At 46.3% G+C, this 23,067-nt stretch overlaps 1 long non-coding RNA gene across 1 annotated transcript; it reads left to right on the top strand.

Moving 5' to 3' along the window:
• The first annotated feature begins 296 nt into the window (after positions 1-296).
• Positions 297-8,708, top strand: LOC104686960. The gene is made up of 2 exons (XR_751442.2): positions 297-1,911; positions 2,127-8,708. It is a non-coding gene; the product is annotated as an uncharacterized LOC104686960 (long non-coding RNA).
• Positions 8,709-23,067: the final 14,359 nt, after the last annotated feature.

The raw sequence follows: 23,067 nt of genomic DNA, 5'->3' as shown, positions 1-23,067 counted from the left end.
GCAAACCCAGCCACTGCTGAACAAGTGCTTGGCAGAGTCTGTAGAAATGTAAAACAGTGGTTTTATATTAATGAAAGCATTGGCTATCAAGAGAAAATGATACTTGAGAAGAAAGCAGGACTGAGGGCACAATTTTATTTTAAATTGTGAACCCTAATCTTAGCTTAATCTCTTTTTTCTTTTAATTAGCCTGCAATTCAATTTTTAATCATGTTTTCTCCTTTAATGGATATCCCCACCAACCTGAAGAAAATTACTGTATTTTTGAGCAACCTGGTCTAGTGGAATGTGTCTCTTCCCATGGCAGGGGGTTTGGAACTAGATGGTCTTTCAAGTCCCTTCCAACCCAAACCATTCCATGGTTCTATGATTTTGAAAACTCTGCTCCACCATAACTCTGTTGACATCCATGGACCACCAAACCTTTTCTGCCTTTCTGTTGCTAAGGGTGCTGTTTCTCATCCCTGCCTGGTTTACAAATCACTTTCTGAATTTATTCCATCTGTGACCACATGCTAGTAACAGTCCTGCTTTCTGATGTCCACTGTATCACCCTGCCTTCCTGCACCCTTCCCCACCAGCTTCATCCATTCATCAATCACACCTACCTATATGATTTGCTGAGTGTTTCACCTGGGCTGTAGGTCTCAGGATTTATCATTTCACTCTCTACAGCTGGTATCAGAGAAAATGCTCATTTTTAAAAGACTGGTTATTATTGGGGCTTATCTGGGACAACCCTGATGGGCAACAAAGTCCTTCTCCCATGACACAAAGGTAGAGGGTCTTTTCCATGCTGCAGTCTGGATAGGTAATCCATCTGCTCCCCTGCAGCTGCCCAGAGTGAATGCTGGAAAACATGCCTTTGCTGCCCTGTTGTTCTTTGTGCGTTTGGGCTTTGCAAGGCTGAGTGAGTTCAAAGGGGCAGGATGCATTTCAAGGGGACAGTAGGACCTATTGGGCTGATGGAAGGCCTGGACTCCCTGGTCTTTAACCATCACTTTCTGAACCCACTGGTGCTGACTGACTCCTTAATCTTTGCCAAGTCACTACTGACTGGCACTGCCCATCTCTCTCCAAGGGCTGTGCTGGGAGGGCTTTACTGAAAATAAAGTGTTTTGTCTTACAGGAGCATTTAGTGTGGAGGTGTGGAGGCACTGGCTGGAGGAGAAATGTCTTAATTGTCAATGTTGGTGTCTGGGTGAAGTGAACAAGGAGGGGAGACAATAAACTGAATTTTGAAAGTTGAGTCCGCTTCTCAAATACTTAATTACAGAGCATCTTAAGAGGTCTTTTCCAGCCTAAATAATTCTGTGATTTGAGAGTGGCTTTGCAGAGGTGTCGCTCTGACTGCCATGAGCAGTCTCCTGAGGAGTTGTCTCCATGCTTCCAATTTTAATGAGCTGCTTTTAAATACATTGTGTTCACTCATCTAGGATCCTTGTGCATGGGTGGATGAAAAAGTTTTCCTTGACACTCTCCATCCTTCCACTCCAGCTTGGGCACAGAACTGAGCTCCCTTTGAAAACCTCAGTTGTCATTTTTACATCCCTGACTGGTAAAAGGATGTTTCATCAGCTGACATATCAGCCCTTATACAAATACAACCTCTTCTGTCATGATATTCTTTTGGTTTAGGGTTTATTTAGAGATGTGCCAGTGCAGGAGAGAAAGGGACTTTTAAAGAAGATGCTTCTGACATAGCTTGTACCTCCCAACATCCAAGGAATAACAACCATCCCTAGTGACATCAGATCAAGAAGAGGAGCCATACAGGAAGAAGAAATCCCCTAGTATACACATGATGATATGGATGTGCTCAGCTCTAAGAACAGTATCTTTTCCACATTTGGAAAATATTGTGATGTTCATACATGGGCTTCTGCTCTGCCTTGTTCCAGCAGTGTCATGGTAAGTTTGATCCAGTTGGGGAATTGGCAACTCACTTCCATTTGCCCATATTCGCTTGAGCTTTCTGGGTCGGGAGCAATTCCACTAATGCCACTGGGTCTACTTCCAAGCTCAGGGATGTGTGATGAGGGGTAACACAGCTCTGAGTACTTCAGGACTGGTGGTCTGTCACTAACTCTGAATTGCTTATAAATACTCTTTAATTTCTGTTGCAGGGTGCCTTGGGAATAACTCCCTAATCCTGTCTGCCATGTGGAGGACATGTGAGGCAAGAATAAAAGAAAATCGTACTACTGGACTGAAGGCATCTTTATGCTTTCTAAAATGCCAGCTTGCCCTTCAGGCAGTCTATTCCATGGAAGCCAATGACAAGGACCAACCACCAGAAAAATGATGGATGGGAGTAGTGGCAGATCTTAGTGATATGTGAGAGCCCTGAGAATGATAACTGTGCTTTCAATGTGTTCAGTGGTGTGAGAGATGGGAAGGGGAAAGCATTTCTGAACCCTCCTTGTTGTCCTCCGCGTACTCCAACCTAGCCTGTGGCGTGCAACAACCCCAAGCCCTCAAACAAAGCTGGATCTTGCCCTATCTACTTGGAGAGACTGGTGTGTCCTCTCTAGCTCTGAGAGAGGTCTGGAGAACTGGGTCACAGCAAAGTGTGAGGAGCACTGTGCATGGAACATGGTAGAGGGAATCTCCCACATTGATGGGTGTTAGATGGGTCTGTTCTTGTCAGTTAATAACACCCATGAGCACTTGGTTCCAATACCAGATGGTCAAGGTAGGGAAATCCTGAGGGCAGCCCCTGGACATTGGACTGACCTGCTCCTTGGCCTGGTTCAGGATTTAGTACCCAACTGAAGACAAGTTCAGCTGTAGCCACCCTGTTTGTACCCAAGAGATTTGCCCAGAGAAGCTGTGGCTGCCCCATCCCTGGAAGTGTTCAAGGGCAGGTGGGACTGCAGCTGGAGCAACCTGTTCTAGTGTAAGGTGTCCCTGTCCATGGCAGGGAGGTTGGAACAAGAGGATCTTGAAGATCCTTCCCACCCAAATAATTCTGTGATCCTGCAGAGACACAACCCCCCAGAGTACCTTGAATTTAATGCAACAGATAGTGCTTTGGAGCCACAGGACTGTGAATGTCTTTGCCTCCCTTGCCCCTGCTCCCTCCCCTCTCCCCAAGGTTCATTGCTGATCAGAGATCTCTCACTGTTGGCTCCTTCTCTTGCAGTCTGCAATGCCCTCACCTCCCTGTCTGACCCCATTTGCCCACCACACCACCATTCCTTCTTGCCTTCAAAATAATTTTCCCTCCATCCTCTCTGCCAGCTTTTCTGTGTCTCTCCCACAGCTGCTTCTCCAATCCTTTGCTTTCTCCCACCTCTCCCCCTCCAGCACCTTTCCCCTCCACATCACCCCAAATACCAAGCTCCATCAAGGACCTTCTCCTTCCCATCCCGCCCCCAGTTACTGTCTCATGTCCTGTCTCTCTTGGACTGTAAGCCTTTTTCTTTGCCTGTACTATGTGATATCACTCACTACTTGGAATAAATGATACCTCACCTACCAACTGCCCCTTCTCTCTCTCTCCTTTCTTGGTGTGACTTCACTATATGTGTCTGGAAGTGCATTGTGTGTCTGTTCTGGTAGCCAGTCAAGCAGTTGGCCTTGCTTTTGCAGATCTGTCTGTCTTTTGGGATGACACTGCTCATGCTTTTGTCCTCTGGTACCTTTGTTTTTTTCTTTACAGCCACAGGGACAAGCTTTGTTGTCAGTGTAGGAACCTGGCATATTCAGAGCTGCAGGATCTTCTCCCAGCTGTTGAATCTGTCCAGCTGCTTTTCTCCCAGCTTCATGCAGAGATGTCCTGTGCTGCCAGGTGGCTCAACAAATGCAGCAGCTGAGGAGAATGAAGGAGAAGTCTTGTAGCCTGGAACAGAAGCAGCTGATGGTAAAGGAATGACATTCCCTTGTAACAGAAAGCAGTGGGCAGAGATGTGTCAGTGCAAATCCAAGCAGATACATCTCTCAGGAGAAGCAGCAAAAGCTGGCTTAGCATGTTTCAGAGATGGATCCCCAGAAGGCTTCTTGTGGCTCAGAAGGTGCTGTGGACATCTGTTTCCTCCATCCCAGGCGAGGATTAAACCTGCTCGTGGTCCCTTCTACCTGTGAGTACAGCAAGGACCAGTTGTGAGTCAGTCTCAGATGGCTCCTTGCTGCGTCCTTGTCCTAATGTATGGCCACAAAGTGCTAGTTTGGTCTGTGCTGGCTGGAGCTGTTGGTGCACATGGAGATGGTGCTTCTTCCCAGGTGCTCCATACAAATATGGAAAGTTGTAGGAGCAGCTCAGTTCCTCTACCCTTACAGTGACCCTCACTGCCTGTGGTGTGACATCAGCCTGCCAGAAAGCAAAGGAGACTCCTGATCATGCTGAGTGAGCTCAGAGCATGGTCACCAGTCTGGTTTCATGGGCCATCTGCAGGAGTTAGGTCTGAGGACCTAATGAGAGGCAAAACTGAAGCAGTTTGGTGGACGTGGATGGGAGAGGGATCAAGCAGTGCTCGGTCCCCTGGGCTTCCTTCAGTGCCTGTTCCTGTCCCATCATGCCTGCATGAGCCGACAGAAGAGATGAAATGTGTGGAGAGCTAAAATCCTCAGTGAGGAGCCTGAAAATTCCATCTAGGACAAGCAAGAATTGCAGCTGGGTTGTGCCTGACATCTCCAGGATATAGGAATTTCAGTGTGGGTGCTGGAAAGAGGCATTGGTAAAGAGGATCAATCCCTTGATATAGGTGATATCCTGCATCCTTTCCTATGTGCCACCATGACTTACTTCCACCTGCCTTGCTTCCACAGTGCTGCTGCCTCCTCCTCCAAGTTGTAGATTCCACCATTCAAAAGCACTGAAAAAAATCTCAGCCACAGTTTTAAGGGCTGACTAGTATTTAGGACATGATTCCTCCATGCTGCTGAGGTCCTCATCTGACTTGGAGGTATGCAAAAGTTTTCTAACATCTAGATTTCTGCTAGCAGAGCTTTGTAAGAGCTTGCCTATCTGCTGCTTTGAACTCCGAAGGGCTGAGCTCCTTGTTGCTCACTGCACACCTACATCAGGCCAGATTTCACAACCAGGCACTTTCTTCTTCAGACCTTGCTGGCCCCAAACTGGTGCACATTTCCAGGTCTCACCCAACCTTTGCAAGAACAGCAACCCCTCTGCTTGCTGAGGGATAGAGCAAGGCTGAAATTCTGCATTTCCCTAATACAACTTAGAGCATTACCTCTACTGCTTGATGTGCCTTTTCCAAAGAATGCAGTTGAGACCAATTACATAGTACAATGTTAAGATCATTTTTGGGACAAAAAAGGTTTGTATTTTTGTTGCTGTTTTGTAAAGACAATAAACTTCAGTGCACAAAGGGCAACACAGCATTCAGAAGACAGAAGTGACTTGTCATAACCTCTCATAATCTAACTGGGAATTGCATTTGCCCAGAAATCAATGAGTTTCTATCTTCTGAGGAACATGAACCTGCCAATGTCCTCCTGGATAAGGGCACTAACCAAAAGGTGGGTTCCTCCACAGAATAGAGCTGTCTCCTCACCTGAATTCTCTGGGAAAGAAAGGACAAACTTCTCATGGTTTTTTCTTAAAAATGTTCCTTCAGCACCAAAGTTCTGTGCCTGAGGCTGTTTGCTGTTTCTGAGGCACTGGTAGAGGATTCCTGCTGCTTTTAGTTCTCCTAAAGGCAACTTTTAATTTTCCATGGGCCTATACAGACTCATAACAGCTCCCAAATATCTAAACTGCTTTGAACTAAAGTAATTTTGCAGAAGAGAATACAAGTCATCAGCTCATTTTGATATGAGGCCACTAAAACATCAATATGTGAATTCATAGAGGAACAGGGATGAGATGTGAGCAGGTCCTCCACATCTCTGAGGAACAGGATAATAATTGCTGGAGCTGTCAGAGGGAAGTTTAGACCCCAAGTCACAAAATCCCAGCTCCATGTGGCTATACCAGGACCAACAAAGAGGAGATGGTGCTGTGTGTGCTCATGGTGGCCCATGAACATCCTTGGTTATTTCCAGACACCTCGTGCTTGCCTCTGAGAAATGAACTCCTGCTGAATTTCATACTCTTTCTGCACCTCTCTCAGACATAACAGAAGTAGAAATCTGTCACCTCCAATTCATCTCTTCTACATTTCTCACCTTCTCACATAATTAACCCAACAATTTGCCATCAGCAGCCCTCATGAGGGCAAAGATCTCCAAACTCTTTCCTCGCTTGTCTTAAACAAAGATAATTTACAAATGTTGCTGCTGCATGTGTGTTATGTTTCAGGATCAGACCTTCCTTTCAATTCTCCAATTTGCACACTCCCAGCTCACTCTTCCCAAGGCTGGTACCTAGGGCTAAACCTTGTTGTATAGCCCTGCAGAGTGCAACCAGGGCTTTGCTCTGCTGTGCATGCTCTGTTGTCTCTGAATACCAACTATTGGGGAAAATAATGTAATTACCTACCCCTCACACTCCTTCCAATTTAAAACAGGTTTGCACGGACAATCACACAGTTGTCTATATTCATGCAAAGAGGAAGCCAGGAGATGAGATGGGACACAGTCTCTTTTTCCTCCTCAGGTTCATAGCCTGAAATCCATGGCTGAAGGATGCACACAGTCATGGGAAAAGAGCCAGTAGATTAAAATGAAGAACATTCACTGCAGGCACCAGCATTTTGACTGTCTCAACAAGGAGGGATGACCCCAGTGCTGCTGAGATGGAAGAATTCCCCTGGTAACTCTAGCAAGGGCTCAGGAAAATGCTGGTGGATTAAAAACAGTTCATGTTGCTTCAGGGAGAGACGATTTTTGGCTTTTAAAGCTCTCTTCTGAAATGCAGGGTAGCAGCAAGAGCAGGGTTGGATACCAAGGAAGAGGTGGGATGGCTCTGGTGTTGACCCACCAGGATCTGGTTGAACCTGGATCATCATGTACGCACTGGCACAGGACAACCTGAGATCATGCCCCATAGTTCCTGCATCCTCTCTCACTAAAGGAGGTGTGAAGATGTGCTGGGTATCTGGAGTAACTGTTGACAGCCTTCAGCCTGCAAGTGCAGGTGCCCTTGGGGCACCATTTCCACTGGCAAGGATGTGCAGGCATCTCCAGCCTTCTCTAGAGACCAGGCAGGGGGTCCTGTCCTAGCAGATTCCTGTGCATCAGTAGTATGGACCCGGTCTACCCTGGGAGTGGGGCATCTTTACAAAGAGAAGCTGCTCTGCATTTTCCCCCTAATCCTTTGGTTTATGGTGCTGGGCTCACCTCATTCCCATAGGAACTTGTGGGCTGAAAGAACTCAGCAGATTTCCTACCAACCTCTGCCAACAGCTTCTGGCAGCAAATGTCTCTTTGTGGTAAGCAAAAAGGGCAGGGTGAGGGTGAGTATTTGAGAGAAAGCTGTCCTGCCAGGGCTCTTCACATCGTCCTGCCCCATGAGCCTCTCACATAGAGATGGTTTCGTGTCTCGTGTGTTCACGTGATCTTGTGTCTTGGTTGGGCTGATTTCATAGACCAAGAAAGTGGTAACCTGCCACTCCATGGTATCAGCCCCTCCTTCCCTCCTCTAACCTGGAACCATTCCCTGTACAAAAATGATGCAAGACTGGGGGATAAATGGGAATCTCCACAGTCCCTTGATGCAATTGCCATGTAAAGCTGCCCATTTTAAATCTTAGCAGGTTTCTTGTGCCTTGTCAACTGCTTTCTGCCTTTCTGCATCCTCACAGACCCATTCCCATCCATCCATGTCTCTCCTCATCCCTAGAGATCCTCCTCCTCTTTCCTAGTGAAGACTGATTCCCGTGTTCCCTACAGGTCTTTCCTTTCCCATCCCTCCCTCTGTGCTTCCTCAAGACCTGGCCTTCCTTCCAACACACATCCAGAGCTTCTACTGGTAGCATCTACCCTAACTCCAGGGTGCCTTTGTTCTTTTACACTGCCATCCAAGACTATCCAGGTACAGAAGTGACCCTACCAGGCATCCAGTACCTTGGTGCCACCATCACCTCCTGGTGTCTCTAGGGGGTATCAGAGAGAAGGGGTGTTCTCAAACTGGGGCTACCATATATTAGCTGAGCTTAATTTCTTGCTGGTTGTTTTAAAAGGCTCCAGGTGCTTCCTGAGCAGCACAAGAGCTCGGTTGCACTGTGATAGGACTTTTACCACCCATCATGAGGGAAACAAACTGCTTCTTTGTGAGACAATTTTACAGCAAGGCGCTTGTTTGATGCAGGTTATAATCAATTGGCAAGTGTTCTTTGTAACTGATGGTGGACATGATCATGGTCACAGTTAAACCAAGGGCTGGTCAAAAAATCCAGCCCAAGCCCTCACAGGTTTTGTGGACATCCATGCATTTTGGACCAGTTCCTTGCAGGGACCAGGACCACTCACTAGCCTGAGGATGCACCACGTGTGGTTGATTGGGGAGCACTCAGCAGAGCCACTGGTCATGGGGCAAAGTCCAGCCCAGGGGTGGCATTTTGTTGTCACAGGCCAGCTGATTGCTCTGACAGCTTTGCAATGATGCTCTTTCTCTGCTTCCAGGACCCCTGAAAAAAACACTGGTGCTACAGACCAAGAACCAAGTACCTTAGTGCAGGACCAACTCACATGAAGTCAGGAACTTTCGTCTGAGCAGCAGCTGAAGCAAATGTATAGTCTGCATGAAATGTGTATTGTCTGGCTGGCATAAAATAAAGCTGATGATGAGAGCTGAATGACAATTTCTGTTGTCTCTCAAGCATTTTGAAGTTACTGTGTGATACAATTAGCATGTCTGTGCCTTGATTTATGTATAGTAAAGTTACAGAAAAAGATGGGTCCCATTCTCCCTTTATTCATAGATGGGAAGCAGCACTGGTTTTAAAGGTCTCCCTATTTGACATGGGCAACAGAGATAGATTCACATCCATAGCTTGTGGAAATATCACATTGGATTTCAGAGATTATGCCAGAATCCTAGTTGATAGAAGCAACAACTCTCTTCAAAGATCCTTGGAAGATTTAATGCACTATAAATTCTTAACCACTGTCAGGAGCTTGTGTTTGGATATTGCCAGGTGAGGCACACATCGTGCAACATCTGGCAGATCCCCTCGTCACTGCGTTGTAGCCAAGAATATTTCAGACCTTCTTCTGAGGTTGCTAATATTCAACTGATCACAAATTTGGGTATCACTTCAGGCAAATCATAGAATTATTTGGGTTGGAAGGGACCTTTTAGATCATCCAGTTCCACCCCCCTGCATGGGCAGGGACCTATTCCAGTAGACCTGGTTGCTCCAAGCCCCATCCAACCTGGCCTTGAACACTTCCAGGGATGGGGCAGCCACAGCTTCTCTGGGCAACCTGGGCCAGGGTCTGCCACCCTCACGGGGAGGAATTTCTTCCTGATATCTAACCTAAATTTGCCTTTTTTCAGTCTGAGCCCTTGCCCTGTCACTACATTTCCTGATGCAGAGTTCCTCTCTGCCTTCTTTGTAGGCTCCTTCAGATACTGGAAGATGTTCTGAGGTATCTAGGCAACCTTCTCTTTTCCAGGCTGAACAGCACCAACTTTCTCAGCCTGTCTTCTTAGGGGAGGTGTTCTAGAGTCCTTATGAAATGCTGGACAAGACATCAAAACTTGCTGGCAAATTAGTATTTCTTCTCAGCTTATTTTCTAAAAATGTTTTACTGAAAAGTTGTGAAGTTGTTCACAGTTGGAAATGTAGGAAAAATTTAGTCAATTCATGGTTGTTCTGTATGTTCATATTTTCTGGGTGAGGTTCTGTGTATTAATAAGATTGGACTTGATGATCCTGGAGATCTTTTCCAACCTTTATGATTCCTGTAGGATGCATACAGCACCATGAAGGGAGATGCAGTCCAGTCTTACAGCCTGTCCTGTACAGATGGCATGGAGTCCCCAGACTGCAATTCCAGCAAGGCAGTGGCTCAGAACACTTCAATAAATATTTCTAGGTTTAGGCTGAAGTGTTCTAACACTTAGAGCTGAGATTAGGTTTACTTTCCTAAAGTGGTAACTTTAGGCAAAAGGCCGCTCTTCCTTCACAAATTAGTTATGCAAAGCAGGTACTTCACTGGAGGTGGGGAGAACTCCATGGAGCCTGGCAGCTCCATAGCCTTCCAGATCCAGAGGGTTTGGCTTGCTGGGTCTAGTTCTTAAGAAAATTTCCTTGGGGTTGGAGAAGTCATTCATGTATTTCAAAGTGAAAATGCAAGTCCATGATATGCCTCCTCCTCTTCCACCTCCTCCTCCACCTCCTCTTCCTTCTCATCCTCCTTGTCCTCATCCTCGTTCTCCTCCTCCTCCTTCTTCTCCTCCTCCTAATGTTCCCATTGTGGTGACTTCTTTTTCATAGCAGGAAGGTTGGAAAGAACCTCCTTGTTAAAATACAGAGGAATATTTGTCACGACTGCCTTTCTACAACCTGTTATAGATCAAGTGAGAACCTTTAGACCAGCCCTGCCTTAGGTTCAAATTTTTGGCAGCAGCTTTACTCAGACAACCTGCACCTAAAAAGTTCTGGCTTGCAAATTCTCAAGAATGGCCAATCAGGTCTATTATAAAATGCATTATTTATTGAATAGACAGGAGATTAACAGACAAAAGGCCTTAAAAAGAGTCACTTACTACACAGGTAAAAACAAAGAACCACTAGTAGATTTACATAAAACAGTGTACAACATAAAAGTACCTATATTATAGCTAGCAAAGAAATAGTATAAATTAGGAGTCAATGTAACTTACCACCAACTGAGGATGAGTCAATCACACACAGAGTCTTTTCACTCAACCTCTGGAAGCGTAACCACGGAGCGTAGTCCTGACTTCAAGGAAAAGCCCCACACATTTCCAGGGAATGTGCAGAAGACTTCTGCTTTGTCAAAGTTTTGTGTAGCTTTTACAGTTTGTAAAGTGTCTTTCAGTCAGAAATTCGATCTTATCTTCCTTCAATCTCACTCTCAACGCAAGATTGTCAGCTGGGAATACCACCTCAATGGCGCCAGAAATAACTCACTACCAGACAGATGTCCAGCTTGAGTTATGTCACCATTTAGCAAATTCATGCAACGGGGAAGATGCCCTGAGCCATCGTACCAGCTGATAGGCAGAACAGATAAGTCCTCCTGTGAGGAGTTACTCTGACAAGAGTAACTAATAGTAACTAATGAAATATTTACTACAAAGGGATGGAGATTACATGCCTATGAATAAGTGCACCGAGTGTGTGCCTCGCTCAGTAGGTCAAGGATTCTTGTTACACATGATTAAAAATTAACTGTTCCTGTATATAATTACCATGATTGCACAATTATTAAAGAGGAGACCAGTCCAAAGGTCGAGTGCCAGATGTTGGTTGCCTGCAAGAGGTTTTGCTCTAGTTCCCTGGAGCTGTTGGTGTCCAGTTAGCCAAAGATCTTATCTATACACAATTATTTGAATTATTTGTAGTAACTCAGATATCCATGGTGGAAAACTTGAGAAAAAAAGGCTTGTTCTTCCATCAGTATCTGATTTTCAGGGAGTCGCTTGGAGAGGCAGAAAATCCAACCCAAGCATGCACCAAAAGACAGATATTTTGTCTGCCTCTTCAGTTTCCTGAAGGTGAGAGCAGGAACAAGTGGCCACCAGCTTTCATTTCACCAGTGGAAAATGTAGGGAAGTGTGTCTGAAGTAGGAAGGTGAAATTTCCCAGAGGTAGGTTTTGAAGCAGTAGAATTTATTCAAATGATGACCTAAATCACAGCAGAAAAAAACATTTGTGTAACCCATAAATAGTGACATATGTTTTTTCCACCAGACTGGGTACAGTATTTCAGGCAAACCAAAAAAACTTAAAACTCTAATTTCATTTCATATAGTACTGCAGTGTTCTTACTTACCATAAAATCATAGAATGGTTTGTGTTGGGAGCTTAAAGACCATTTCATTCCACCCCCCTGCCATGAAAAGGGACACCTTCCACTAGACCAGGTTGCTCCAAGCCCTGTCTAACCTGGCCTTGAACAATTCCAGGGATGGGGCAGCCACAGCTTCTCTGGGTAATCCATGCCAGGGCCTCAGCACCCTCACAGCCAAGAATTTCTTCCCAATATCCCATCTAACCCTGCCCTCTGTCAGTGGGAAGCCATTATCTTTTGTCCTGTCACTCCAAGCTCTTGTCCAAAGTCCCTCTCCAGCTCTCTTGGAGCCCCTTTAGGTACTGGCAGGGACTCAAAGGTCTCCCCAGACCCTTCTCTTGTCCGGTCAGAATACCCCCAGTTCTCTCAGCCTGTCTGCATAACAGAGGTGCTCTATTCCTTGGAGCATTTCCATGGTCTCCTCTGGACTTGCTCCAGCAGCTCCGTGTCCTTCTAATATTGGACCCCAGAGCTGGAGGTAGCACTGCAGGTGGGGAGCTCATGAACAGGGCAGAGTCTCCGTCTCCTCTGCTGCCCACGCTGTGGGAATGCAGGCCAGCATTACCTCCTTATCACCTTAAAATTTTCGTTTTGCCACAAGCTGGAATATTTACAGTTTATTAAGAAAAAGTAATAATTTCTCCATTCCTAGTATTTCTCTCCCCTCCCTCTTGGTGTCAGCTGCTATCCTCAGACACCTACTTCCTTCCACTTTTTGTTCCATTAACTTTTCTTTCCCTACATATTGTGTTCTCCTCAGGTTCTTCCTACTCTCAAACATAATCAAGCTACTAACTGCACTGACCATCCCATGTATTATAGATTATTTCCTTCCTTGTTTTTCCTTTTAGATTGCAAAGCCTTTGCAGCTGGAAGTTTCCCTAATTTTGTGCCCTGCTCATCTTGATCTTATCCTGAGGTATTACAGTAATACATGTGATTATAGAAATTATCCTCCCACCAACAAGCTTAATTCAATACTGCTGAATTTTGCATGCCTGCTGTTTTCTGTGGTGTATGTGGCACATTCTTCCAGCCCTGGCTGTGGTTTGTGTTAGCAGTGGTGTAAGTGTGTAAGGCTGAGGGAGAGCAGGGAATCCCCAAAGCAAAAAAAAAAGCCAAGGCTGAAATAAGAGCAACACAGGAGACCAGAAATTAGAGCAATGAAAGAGAAGTAGTATTTCAACCTCAGAAATTAATGCAATAGAGAGAGATAGGGGCAAGAGGCAAAGTTTTCTGTTCCTCCACCCAGGAGCTGGGTAATAATCTGGTCCAGGGAGTGCATATCCCCTAGAGAAGAGGAGCAGCAGTACTGAAAAATGAAGGAGATGAAAGTGCTTGGGAGAGTGTTTCAGACTGGATTTCACCCTTTGTAGGCTCCAGGCCTCACAGCTTTGAGGGTATTTGCTGATTTTTCAGGGAACAGCATTGCCCAAGGATGAGGAGATGTGTAAAGTTCACACTGGACATGCTTTGCTCACCAGCAGCACTGGCAGCATGAGGGACTAATGCTGCAAAGCTCCTTATTTATGGGCTGTTTCTTTTTAATGAGGCAGCGACTGAAGTTGTTCAGTGGCTAAGGAGAGCTCCCAGACAGATCCATCAAAGACCTGGGCAGAACTGAGGGAGGATTCAATTAGGATTTGACGCCAACAGCACCTGTGGTGTAAAGTGACCAGAACTGTTGCGATGAGAAAGGCAGCTGTTGAATCTGTCCTGATTTATGCGTTATGTCCTTGTCACGTTCCACTGCAAGGGAAACAGGCCTCTTGGACGAAAGCAAGCACAAATGAGGCAAATATGACATGTGAGAACTGTTTATTCATAAGGAAGGGTATGTGTCCCGACCAGAGAAGGACAGAAAGTTAAGCAGAGAGAGGAAAAGAAAGACAGAGAGAGAGAAAGGAGGACAGGGACAGAACGCTACCACCAGGATCCTGGGATGCACCGTCGGTATCGGATCGGCAGCTGGCGCCTGTGCGCTCCCTGCCGGGGGAGCTTGTGCAGCTTTCGCGAGAGCCATGGCTTCGATGGTCGACGGACAGCGTATCTCCCCCACCGACGGGCGGCAGGATACCCGGTGAGTCGCCGCTCGGGCGGAGTGGCGGGCAGGACAGGCTGCGGGATCGCAGTGGTGGTCAGAACTCTCGATGGCGTCCCGACGGGCTGTGGCGGGATCGTGGCGGCGATCAGAACCATGAACAGCGTCGCAGCGGGATCGCGGGCAGCGATGGGCTGTTGCCGGGCAACGGCGGGACCAGCTGCGGTGGGAGCGGGCTCGAGGCGCAGCGGGTTGTTGCCAGTGGCGACGGGCAGGCTCGAGGCGCGGCTACTGCGGGTAGCGGCGGCATCCAGGCTGTTGCGGGGAAGCAGCGAAGCAAGGGTAGACGGAACAGGCGCTGATAGGGGAGACGGGCGGGGAAGAAGCAGGATAGCAAGGAGAAGGCGAGCAGAGATCGAACGAGCCAAACCTCCACTACAAGAAATTGAGATGGCGGGAACCAGTTATGACACAGTTAACATTTTTATGTGCTAAGGCTGCTCTCATAATCCGGTCCTTTGAGGATGACCATTGGCTAGTCAGGGAAATTTTTCTCGGGCATCAGGGGTTTGCCTGCAGGGGGAGTCGCTTGCAGACCAGTGGTGAAAGTTTTCTCTCCACTGATCGGCTGTCAGGCGAAGTCCCCCCAGAGACAGAGCTTCCCTCCATTTTCTAAAGGGGTTGCCTGCTTAGAGACTGTAATGTCGGCAATCTCCACCCTCCCCACACACGTGTTACCCACCTTCTACACATGCCACGTATTAGGGCTCACCCATGTAGTGATTTTCCAGCCGATGTCAGAAAATGGGTTTGTAACATAAAATGCGGACAATGTTGAGGCATAAATAAATGCTCCTCCGACACTTACAAATTTCAGTGGGCTTATATAGCAATTTTACTAAAATTACCATACATCCTTACACTTCAAAGGTTAGTATTCAATAAGCAAGTGGTTAGAAATACATTGCTATACTTTAAGCTAGTGTCCGCGAGCTGTCCACGCGCAGTCTACATAGCCTAAAGCAGCTAGTCTTCCTTATCGCTACCTTGCACAGGGGCGATTCCCTACTCGCCTGTTAGCTATTCTGGTATACTAAGTCTAAAGCTTTTTGTCAAGTCACACTCACGTCAAGATAGGCCTGCCAGGCTTTCTTATGCTAACTTGTGCTAAGCACTGATGTATACTTGTGCTAAGTACATGTTTACTTATGCTTATTGCTTGTGCTTGCTTATGTAAAACAAATCCCTTTTTCAATGGCACAAAATATCCAACAGCTCTTTTTAATGCCATAAATAGCATGTTGGTTTTGTTTGGTTCCCTCCCCTCCACCAGTGATTCCTAGATGTCTTATGCTCCCTTGTTTCCTCAAGACTCTTATAAATCCTAATTTGAATAATTTAACCCCATTCACTCCCCCTTTTCTCCACTGACTTTTATCTTTTGTTTCCTTTACATTGATATGTTTATTTTCTGCTCTGTCATTCCAGTCACTTCATTTCTCCTTCTTCTACCTTTATGCATCTTTCATAATTTACCCTACTTTGCTCTGGCAAGGGGCAGATTTTCCTACTGGTGGCAGTCAGGTTTTGTGGCATGTCTAGGTTACTGTCAGGACTCCTTCCCTGCGTAAAATGTCTTTCATTTTGTATGAATCTGCTTTAATAATTTATCCCACATCAAAAATGTATAATGAAATCACCATCCTGACATGGCTTTTCCATGTTGAGGTAATGAAACAGATGGGCTGGAAGGTATTACTCCCAGATAGTATTTTGGTGCAAAATGAGCCACAAGATTCAGGGGAAAGAGAAAGCTGGAACAGCTGAGAAGATGCTAATGTTTGGGGTCTGGATTAGAAGAGAAAGGAATGGACCCACCTTTACCTTGCCTTATAGTGGAGAACATCAAAAGCCTAAGAACAAAATTATCCCTATCCCAGCCAAAACCAGGACAGATGTAAACCACTGAAATACTTTCACTGATGACCTTTGTCTCAGAGCTAAGCAGCACAGAGATGAACCGCTCTAAAGAGAAAGACTCAAAACATCTTTGCCATAAAATCTTATTCACACATCTCAGGATTCCAAAACCATTCCATTACATACCTTTCCTGAGCTGCGTATTTCCCCATGCTGGGCCAAAATGGATCACAAGATGTAAATGAGGCTTATGACCCTCACGAATTCACAGTGATGGGAGAGCTGCTGTAGTCCTGGTGATCTAGGGATACCTGTAAGGCAAGGTTGGTAGCTGTTTTATCTTTTATTGGATGAATGTATTTGGTCTGTCTGAGATTGAGTTCGTTTTCCCATAACAGCCTTCACAGTGCTATGTTTTGCAGTGGTAGCTAGAAAGGTGTTGATAACACACCAGTGTTTTGGCTACTTCTGAGCAGCGCTGTCTCTCTAACGTTCCCTTTCCCCATCAAGGGTCTGGGAGTGGCAAGATCTTGGAATGGGACAGAACCAGGCCAGCTGACCAAATTAACCTAAGGGATATTCCACACTGTATGATGTCAGCTCAGATATAAAAGCTAAGGGAGGAAGGAAGAACAGGGGGCATTCATTATTCTACAATGTTTGCCTTCCAGAGCAACTGCTATGTGTGCTGAAGCCCTGCTTTTGGGGAAGTGGCTGAACTTTGGAAGTAAAGACTAAACTTTCTTCCCCTTTGCTTATGGGTGAAAAAACTTTCACTTTCTTTTTTCTTTATTAAACTGCCTTATCTCAACCTACTAGTTGTTTTCTGTCTTATTTTCCCTCTCTTGTCCCACTGAGAAGGGGGATAATGAAGTGGCTTGCTGGGCACCTGGCATCCAGCCAAAGTCAACCCACTACAAAGAGGAACAAGGGTTTGAGAGGACATTTTCTCAGGATCAGAACTGCTGCACCGAGTTGAGGATGTTGGTCCAGACCCTTCAAGTGTCCTTGGATTAAGAAGTCAAATGTACACATGCAGTATTTTAATAGGCACAACCAATTACAAGGCACAAGCAAAATACTCTTAGTTTTCAGGATGGTGAGGTCCTGGCCCAGGTTGCCCAGAGAAGCTCTAGTTGCCTCATCCCTGGAAGTGTTCAAGACCAGGCTGGATGGGGCTTGGAGCAACCTGGTCTAGTGGAAGGCATCCCTGCCCATGACAGGGGTTGGAACAAGATGATCTTTAAGATCTCTGTCAACCCAAACCATTACGTGATTCTATGGTTCTATAGTTCTACACATGAGTAAAGGCAACCAGGAGCTGAAAGTTATTACCAGAGCCATGTTTTATTCAGATTATTCTAGGATTACCACAAATGCCTCTATTGCACTTCACTTGGAATTAGAGTGACTGGGGACATCCTGAAAGGATGACTGGTCCAGCCTCAGCCTAGAACGAGTGGAAAGAGAGACAGATTTCCCAGCAGGCCCAGGCACTGGTCCAGGCAGTGACCTGGGAGACTGGCAGCAGAAGAGAAGGGCAGAAGGTTTGAAATTGCAAGTACAGAAGTCCACTCCACCTGAGATGTTCACTCCAGCCTTACAGCCAAAGGAGAGAAACAAGAACTTCTGGGAGACAACACAACTCATCCTAAGGGAAACGGTAAAAATAGCTTGCATGAATCACGTTCCAGAGAACTGAGCCAGGGATGATAATCTCAAATATTTAAATTTTATTTACATGTCTGATGTCCAGGGAATTGAACTCCCTAATGTTGGCATCCTGTGGCCCATAGAAGCATATACAAAAGTCTGGAAACTTCTTCCATGAAGTGTGCAGGATTGCATAAAAAAATGGAGGACGAAGCCTTGCTACAATAGCAAAATGTGGATTCTTTGCATCTAAATTTAATACGTACACACACAAACCCCAAACAATGCCAGGGCTACATCTATTAACACAACATTAGATCATCTGCTCTGATGCTGTAGAAAAGCAAGATACTTTTTGGTTTTTTGTTTCCAAGTAGAAAACCAAATCACAAAGAATGTATTCACTTTCACGCATTTGTATAGTATAATAATGGCACATCCCAACCTTAGAAATGAGCAAGTAATGGATTTCCTGCTTATGTCTAGATACACACAAATTATTCATAATTACTACAGCAACATTTTTATTTGTCTTAATTTGCATGGCATTATATACATGAGATGCTGGATTCCCCAGTAAAAAGTGCAAGGAAAAGGTTAAACCAAAGGTGTACTACAAAGAGATTTGGGAAGAACTCGATACTCCTTATCTATCCACCCTCCCCACAGTGCTCACCACTTCTTCCAAACAGACTTTAGAGTCAAAACCTTAGAAAACTTCTCAAGTCACAAAATCACAGAATGATATGTGTCGCATCGGGGATTACTGCAACAAGCATATTTCAAACCAGGAGTCCCGTGGAAAGCGAAGTATATATGGACAGATTCGTGGTAGATGTTTCAGAGATGTTTATTTCTCCAGCCGCATGGCCGGGGCTCAGCTCAGGAACTCCCCAGTCACGGGACCCGAGGGTCCTTGGCGTTATCAGGGAACCCAAACCAACCAATGGGGAATGAAGCTGAGCAGGGGCAGGGAAACCCCGTGCCTCCCCCCCAGGACCCCTCTGCCAGGGCCCATGGCAGGGGGAAGGGACCTCAATATCTCACCCGTTTTATTTTAATAAAAGGAGAATGAAAACAACTGGATAAACATAACAAGAACAGTTTCAAGACAAACCAAGCCACCCTCCTGAGTCTTTAAATGTCCAAACAGATTCTGTGGAACATCTTAGGGCTGACACAAGGGAGACAAAACTCTCCGGGCATGCTTTGTGGGGAAACTGAGGCAGGCAGGAGAGGGTTTAATTTCTTCTCTCCCTCTTTTCATCCCCCCCTCGGCATCAGAGAGGAATTGTAGGGAAATGGAATTGTATAGGGAAGCCATGGGGTGAAAAACGGATTAGGAATAAACTGGGGATAGGGTAAACTTAGGAAGGGGTTCATATTGGGTATAGGGTAAAAGGGGGAAGTAGGCTGTGGGTAGGGAAATTGCAGGGATGGATATTGTTTATAATTTTGTGCATAACGGCTGCCTTTGACTGGAATACCTCCAGGCCCAGTAACATTTGCTGCTTGTAAACCCTTCTTTCCTTGCACTATATCAAACTGTACAACTTCTCCATCTCCTACACTTTGCAGGTAATTTTTAGGGTTATTCCTTTTAATGGCAGTTCTATGGATGAATAGATCTTCCCCTGTATCATTTCATGTTATAAACCCATAGTTGTTTTTGACATTTTACCATCTCACAGTTCCTGTGACTTTCGTTGCTATAACTCTTCCTATCACGTGCTTGCGTGTTCGTCGTGGGTGCCTGTCCCGCGTGGCTGCTGCCTCGCTGACTCCGACATCTCAGCCGGGCCCCCGCATTGCGGCAGCTCCGCGCCCTCCGAGCGGCGCTGCTCCGGCGCGTGTCCGGGCTCTGCGCGGCCCCGCGTTGCCATCGCCGCTGGCTCTGCGCCCCGGGAGTGGTTCTGCTCCGCCAACTCCACGCTGCTTTGAGAGCGGCCCCGTTCCGGCTCGGCGCTGCGCTGCGCGGCTTCTCGTGTCGCTGTGGAAACCGCCGCTTTCTCCCTCCACAGGGCTCTCCGAGCTGTGTGCTCGGAGCGGGCTTCCACGCCCGATTGCCCGGTTCCTGGCTGCTCATGGCCCACGGCACCCGCGGCGCCTGCGGCATCGCTCTCTCACTCGCGGTCGCGTGGCGCGGGGACCCCGAGACAGGGATGGGGTCTGCAATAAGGCACGGGCTCCCGAGGGGGCCGGGCGCATCCAGCGCAGGCACCTCCGCCGGCGTGTGCCACAGGGATGGCGGCCGCGCGGCCTCGGCCGTGGGACTATGGCCATCCTTTGCTTTAGTAGGACCATATAAATGCTCCTGAATAGCTTCACTGACTACCATGGATCCACGCAAGGGTTCAATCACCAATACATGTTGTTTGATCTTTCATTTCCCACAAGATCTCGTCCCAAAAACACTCCTGACAAGATCCAGGAGGTTCAATATCAAAAAGTAACTCTCGAGAAATATAGGAGAAATTTTTGAAAAGCCAGTTAAAAAAAAGTTCTAGATCTCCCTGTTCCATTACTTTTTTGTTGTTGTTCAAGGATTCCTTTAACTTCTAGGTACATTTTTTCTGTGGCTCAGAGAGCCCCATTTCCCACGATTCTTCCATAGTCCAGAGAGAATATCCAAACCAAGATGAGAAGAGAGAGGTCTAGAGTGGTTATTTTACTCACGAATTTTCCTCAGGGATCGGTATCTTGCTCGCATTCCTCCACCAGTTTGTCGCAGCGGGGATTACTGCAACAAGCATATTTCAAACCAGGAGTCCCGTGGAAAACGAAGTATATATGGACAGATTCGTGGTAGATGTTTCAGAGATGTTTATTTCTCCAGCCGCATGGCTGGGGCTCAGCTCAGGAACTCCCCAGTCACGGGACCCGAGGGTCCTTGGCGTTATCAGGGAACCCAAACCAACCAATGGGGAATGAAGCTGAGCAGGGGCAGGGAAACCCCGTGTCTCCCCCCTAGGGCCCCTCTCCCAGGGCTCCATGGCAGGGGGAAGGGACCCCAACAGATATGGGTTGGAAGGGACCTTAAAGATTGTCCAATTCCACCCCTTGCCATGGTCAGGGACATCTTCCACTAGACTGATGCCATGAAGATTTTTTGCCTTTTCTTTTATACCCCTGTTATACCTTTTTACAACTTCTGAATTCCTAGTGCTTTTTGCCTACATTCTTGGACTTGTTTGTCAAGCTAAGAGACTAAACATTTTAGAAGCTTCCTAGCTAGAGATCAGTGTGCCCCAGACACCAAGGTCCTCTCCAGAACACATTCTGTAAACCAAGATGGAACCATCCGGGGAAGGTTCCTTGGGGAGGGGGGCTCACTTGAGTCTCTCATTGGGGAATCTTTGATAGATATGCTAATTAGTAAAACCTATAATGTTATACCCGATCTTTTGGGGATACTCGGTGGGGTGCATTTCGATGCATATGACCTGGATGTGTGCACCTAAGGATCCTTAAAATAAATACCAAGGTAAAATCCCTTTTTCCCTTCTAACCATGTATGACTCTTGATTTTAAGACCAGGAAAAGGCATCAAGACCAGGTTGCTCCAAGCCCTGTCCAACCTGGCCTTGAACACTTCCAGGGATGGGGCAGCCACAGCTCCTCTGGGAAGCCTGTGCCAGGGCCTCACCACCCTCACAGGGTAAAATTTCCTCTTAAAATCCAATCTAACTCTGCCCTCTGGCAGTGGGAGGCCATTCTTCCTTGTCCCGTCACTCCAGGCCCTTGTAAACAGTTCCCTCCATCTCTCCTGTGGACTCCCTTCAAGTAGTGGAAAGCCACAATTAGGTCATCCCTAAGCCTTCTCCAGGCTGAACAATCCCAACTCTCTCTGCCTTTCCTCACAGCAGAGGTGCTCCACCTCTCTGATCAACTTGGTGGCCTCCTCTGGATTCGCTCCAACAAGTCACTGTCTTTCCTGTGTATACTTTTATGGACCTGTAAATATGTGCTCTTGCTTCAATTAGGATAGTCATTTCTTCTCGTGATAAGGTATTTTTGCAATGTTCCTTCTAGACTGTTTTTCCCCCAAAATATCACACATCAAGCATTACGCGAGATATAATGCACAGCAGGGGCAATACTTTCACCTCCAGCATAAAAAAAAATCCAGTTCTTTACTGCTGGATTTCCAAGTGTCTGAAATCTCTTGTGCCCATTACTTAAAAGAAAAACTGGGGGCCAGATTTCCAGTGGGGGAAAATAACGAACCCGCTGCTTGTTTATATATGAATTGCCGTATATTTGGCATAAGTAGAGAAAGTTTGGATTAAAAGGGTGAAGGAAGAAGATCTTTGTCCATACTCCTCTGAATTTCACTGGAACCCTGCTTTTCTGTGCTTGAAGATCCCATTTGCACGCTTCAGATGTTGAAGTCACTTCATGTTATTGTTCCGGTTTGGCCAAATTTAGAAATATATACTCTGAGAGAAGGCACAACCACCCCTCCCCCACCAGGTTCAGGAAAAGAAATAAATTTGCCTCGAAGGAAAGTGAAGGAGATAAAACTATTTATTTACCAAACACATGGGAAAAGGAAAATAATGCTAAATAATAAAGCCTCTCACTGTGGAGGAAAAACCTGGGAAAAGTGTTAGAGTCCTCCCCTTGGTCTCCTTGGAGATGGGGCTTGGCCCAGGGCCAGGCCCTCTCTGCCCGGTGGAAAGTCCTCCTGATGTGCTCAGAGGTTGAAGCAGTCCAGTAGAAAAGGGAGAAAATCCAAAATTCCAGGGAAGGAAAAGCAAAGTCCAACTCTCAGTCTCTCTCCGGAGAAAAAGAAACTGAACAACTGGCTAAAAGCTGACTGGAAAACAGCAAGCCGGGTGCTTCCTCGCTCCTCTGCCACAGCTGGGGAATAAAAGTTGCTGTCTCTGTGTGACCTTGAACGAGCTGCAAACTGCTTTGAAAAAGTTTTGCTCAGTTTTTCCTTCCCCCTCTCAGGCTCAGTTTAGAGGCATAGAAAGGCACAAAGTTAATTTCTGGGCATAGGGCAGCGACATGGGATACACATTATAAAGTCACCCCAAGACAGTTATCCATGGCAGAAGGAGTCTCAACAGCTTTCTCTTACAGTGAGATCATTTAAGATGTGCATGCAATGTGATCAAAGTAACTGGAGAAAAAATGCTTACAAGCACCTCTGTGCTGTCAATCAATGTCCAGCCTTGTAGATTCAATCATTTCTCCACAGGGACACTTGTTACTGGCTTGGCCCATGGTTAAGCTGGTGTCTCCATTACCGAATTTGAACCCTGATGTTCTGGCTTTCTACAAATTGTGCCATCTACAGATTTGCGCTGTAGGACAACCTGGCTGGAAGCGCAGGAAAAGGGACATATATACTTTCTTAAGAACAGACTGAGTTTGGTCTTAAGAGACCACAAAATGAGGAAGGGCTCAATGGAGTGAAGTAAACTTCAGATCTTCTGTGAGTCTGTGTTGTCACTGTTATTCTTTCATTGTTTTTGCTGCTTCTCCTCTGATCCCTCAACAGCTGGCCTCATTAGTATTAGGACACTGGAGAGATGACCAGTTTTATCCAGCAC

The sequence above is a fragment of the Corvus cornix genome, chromosome 1 (genome assembly GCF_000738735.6).
Source record: "Corvus cornix cornix isolate S_Up_H32 chromosome 1, ASM73873v5, whole genome shotgun sequence".
Lineage (NCBI taxonomy): Eukaryota > Metazoa > Chordata > Aves > Passeriformes > Corvidae > Corvus > Corvus cornix.
Note: the sequence above shows the minus strand (reverse complement) of the source record. Positions and strands in the feature narration are given on the sequence as shown.